This window comes from Echeneis naucrates, chromosome 10 (genome assembly GCF_900963305.1).
Source record: "Echeneis naucrates chromosome 10, fEcheNa1.1, whole genome shotgun sequence".
Lineage (NCBI taxonomy): Eukaryota > Metazoa > Chordata > Actinopteri > Carangiformes > Echeneidae > Echeneis > Echeneis naucrates.
The window spans coordinates 751376-756159 of NC_042520.1; positions in this window are offsets into that span (position 1 = coordinate 751376).

Genomic DNA, 4784 nt, shown 5'->3' on the forward strand with positions numbered 1-4784 from the left:
AAAGACGTTTGGACGGTTTAAAGTTTTTAAAGTGAAGACAGTTAATGAGGTGGACCGGATCAAGACCCGTCCTGGTCCTGGTACTGGTCTGTGTACATTAAACCAAAAACTGACTCGGTGGTTCGTCCTCCCAGCGGCCGTCAATCAGCTGTCACCAGCCGGCGACACGCTGTCAGCCCCCCGCTGGAGGCCCAGACCAGAGACCAGACACACGAGCCAGTCAGAATCAGGACCCACTTCCGGTTTCATCCGGAATAATCCCTCCTGTCATCCTGCGTTCAGGCTGACTGACACGAGCCGCGCGTAAATTTGGCACCAATTTGCTTTTTTTTTTTTTTTTTTTTTTAAACACACGGATATATGGCGCGTGCGTGCGTGCGCGCACACACCAGAGCCGCTAATAATCTTCCTTTCAGTGAAACTGTTTTTATTTCACACCTCTATAAAATGTTTTTAATTTCAGCCCTAAATGAAACTTAATACTTAACTTAATAATAATAATAATAATAATAATAATAATAATAATAATAATAATAATAATAATAATAATAATAATAATAAGCTCTCTGATCATCACTCTTGATGTTTTTTGGGCTCTGACATCTCCAGCAGTCAGTTCTGTTCATTCTCGTGGCGGGAGCAGAATTCCTCTAATTAAGCAAAAACTCCAGAGCAGCGCTGATTAAATATTTATCCTCCTTTAGCCGCTGCTTTTCCTCCAGGGAAACAGAAACGTCTGGAAAGCCTGGAAAAATATTTCTGTGCGGGAAGAGAAAAAGTCAATGAGACGCTCCAAACATGTTGTGCGATGAAGAGGAAGATGAAGATGAAGAAACCAGCCGGCAACAGGCTCCTGCACGCTCTCCGGCCCGTCAAAATAATCATCAGGAATTTTATTTTTTATCTTTTGGGGAATAATGTGAAAGAGAGAATTAACAGCTGGAATCTGTCTGATGGGTAAAAATGAAATACTTTCATTCTCATTGTCTTTGATCATTTTTTAGGTAGACTGATTAGGCTGATTTAGGCTGATTACAACAACTTTCTCTGACTAAAAAAAAAATTTTTCTGTTTCAGATTTCTGTTGTGTCACTTTCGATTCTCCCTTCATGTCTGTAACCAGCCGTCACAAGGTCCTGGAACCTGGACTCGATTATTCCTGGATTCTCCTTGAATAATTCTTGAATAATGAATAATTCCTGGAGCTCAGTCACATTCCCTCACACCTCTCTAAGAGGCCATTGAGCCTCCCTTTATTCCCTTTATCCTCCAGGACTCCTGGAAAATGAACCGATCACTCTGAAATGCTGTAAAGGCACAAAAAGACTGGAGCTGCCTGGAATTACACCTGGGAGCTCCTGGAATGCCAAATCCTTTAAGAACCGCAGAAACTTCCTGTAACACCCATGAAAACAATTAAGAAGCACTCTGATATGCCTTGATCCATCTTTAGATCCCCAAGAGACCCTCAAAGAATTGAAGAACCTCCTTGAATGTCCACCTGACGCTTTGGAATTAACCAAAGGACTCCTGAAACAGTCCTGGAACTTCCTCTGAAGTCTTCAGAGCCCAAACCAGGGCCCTTAAAGTTTCCTAAACCTCCTCTGGATCAACTAGAACCCTCCAGAACCGGAGTGCCTTACATCATCAAACCTTTTGAACGCCCTTGAAATTTCAAGGCCCTGGAGTCCATTAAAGACCTCAGCAGTAAAGAGCACCTTGAACCCTCTGAGAGTTCTCCACCTGATCCCCTAAAGGCTCTGAAGAATCTCCAGAACCTTGTTTAGAAGGCCTTAATCTCATTGAACACTCCCCCATTAAAGTGGAACCTGCTGCAGAACATGACACCGCCCCCTCTAGGGATCCCTTAACCATCCCTGGAATTTCCTCGGATGCCCTGGCAAACCAGGATTACGCCTCCGGGATGCCACCAAACCTCCTCTGGCGCACCTGGAACTCCTTGAGTATTATCGGAGCTCCCCCAAGGACTCCTGGAACTGCCTCAAGAAGAAACCTAGAACCCCCCCAGGTGCCCTTCAGCCCTCCTCAGCCACACGGCCTCCTGAGGGTCTAAAAACTGCTGCCAGGCTGAAGAACGGCTGCTCAGAGTCCAGCACCTGAAAATGGTTCAGCTCTTAAAAAAAATAAAAAATAAAAAAAAGATTCTTTCAGGAAAACGTGACGCTGCAGGATTAAAGACCCAGCTGACGGACTCTCCTGATCCAGATCGACCTGTATTTTCTAATATATCTCCCACTTTGTCTTAATGACTTTATTAATTCTTCTGCTCTGGTAATAAACTGGAGAATCTGTCGCCGCTGAAACACAGATGGTACTTTGTTCTCCAACTGCTGCTGGAGATGAATCCAATAAGGCTGCAGGCGCAGGACGCCCCCCAGTGGACTGGACCGGAGCCTGCAACACTGCAGGAACTGGGATGGTCATTTTAAAAATACACACATTCAATATAAAAATGACAATTCTTGTCATTGTTTCCCACTAACTCATCAGTTAATCACAAGAACAGTAATGATTGTCTGATATTTCAAAAAAAACCTGAATATACTCAATTTAGATGCTGGGAAAAGATTTTTTTTATTGCTTTAATTATTGATCAATTCTCAAAATGCTTCCTAATTTATTGATAAATTAATTGATGACTAATATGATAAATTCAGCTCCACGTTTGATAACAATGATTAATCGGTACAGGAAGTCAGTGGTAAACAAACAAATGCGTTCTGAATTCTAAATAAAACAGAACAAATACCTGCTTTTATTAAAGTGATGAGGAAACTAATATCATATATATAAAAATCCTCCAGATGAGATATAAGAAATATAAGTCATATATAAATTACATGTAAATATTTTTTAAATATCTACATGATGATCATTACAAGTTATTATCTTTTTGGAAAGGATATATATTTCAAATTTTAATTATATCATATAATAAATATATAGATAGTATATATATTCTACAAGTTTTAATTAACTGTGTCTCAGATGTTTGGATTCTACTGTTCATAACATGGAATGGATATTATTTTAGTAACATGATATCATAAGCTATATAAATTGGATATTTATGTCCAGATTTCTAACAGGGTTATTCCTTCTAATTTATTTTATAAATATATATATGCCAAACACGGGCATTTAGTATTTGTTTATTATTCTCCATTATGTTTGTTTATTTTCTTAATTATTACAATTAATTTAACTGTAATTAAATCTTGACAGGTTTGTTCAATAAAAAATCTTGGCAAAAAAAAAAAACAAACAAACAAAAAAAAACCTTAAATTTAGCTGAAGCTCCTTTAATGAAAATCACTGACCTGCAAAGAACTGGATCTAATTTTTCTTTAGCTGAAGTCATGAACTGAACAGATCCTTCATGTGAAGCTGACACTTTTATGTCACAGGAAACTGTCACTTTGTTGGGAACTACTTTCAGAGGCGAATTAATCTACATTTGGTGGTACAGAGTAACTGAGGCAGAACGTTTTTACATCTGAGAACGAGAAGATCAGCACACAGAAGGAGTCAGATCAGCTGATTCTGTTTAACCATCACAGCTGATGGAGGAGGAGACTCTTCCTGTGGGGTAATGGGTTAAAGTCAGGGCTTCTTTGTTGAGCTGGTTTCAACCGTTGTATCTCGTATCTAAATGTGAGATACTCGACTTCTTCTACATTTTTTGTTTCTGATCTGATAAAATATACAAATGAACGATTCTGAACTGATTTTACTGGACTGAACTTTTTCCAGCCGCAGCAGCAGATTCAGAGCTCAGCTCACAAGACCACACAAAGTCTTCTTTAAAAAAACTAATAAAACTGTTTAATGGAAAACACACACACTCTTTCTCCCAACAGAAATGTGAGAATCCGAACAAATCCTTCTTTTTATCTTGCAATGTTGAACCACGGCTTGAAGGATCAGAGGATCCTGCAGCCTGCAGACCTCCTGCTGGGAGGGGTCACGGCCCCACTTTCACCATCTGAGGGGCATTTAACCCCAGAGCTGCCCCCCAACACTCCTAAATATCCTAAAACACCATTAACTGCACCCAGACGCTCAACACTAACCAGGAAGCAGAGTCCGTCTGAATACATCAGTGACTTCCACAACTCAACCAGCAGATCTGCAGCTGCTGCTGCTGCAGGGTGAAATAATCATCAGTTCATTAATTCATTCATGCTGCCTCTTATGTTTCAATTCTCAGAATAACTGCAGATTAAACATAAAGACACTTTAATAAAGTGTGCAGCTCCAAAACAAGTTTGCACCTAAAACTTCAGTCTGAGGACAGAAAACAGGTGAAACACTAAGAACCAGCCAGCTCTAAACCTGAAGACTTTTAGTCTTTAGAGTCTGTAAGTCGTTTAAGTCCCGTTCACACTGAAATAAACTGAAGTCACATTTTTATACATTAGTGAATTTAACTGAAAGAAGAAAACAGGACGATCAGACAAGTGAAGGTAAATGTCTCCATCTAGTGGGGAAAACATCCATTCACATACTGATTTAGAAATATAGTCACATTCATTGCTTTCAGTTACATATGCTCCCATTCAAAAGTCTTAGAGAAGTAGGAAAATATAAAAGTATAAAATATATTAGTAAGGTTTAAACATAAGTACTAAAATAAAATAAAATATATCTAAACACTAAAGTTCTATTCTGCTCCCCACAACAAGGAGATCCTGGTTCGATTCCAAAGACGTCCTGTTTGGGTTCACTGGTGACTCTAAACTGTCTGTAGGTCTGAGTGGTTG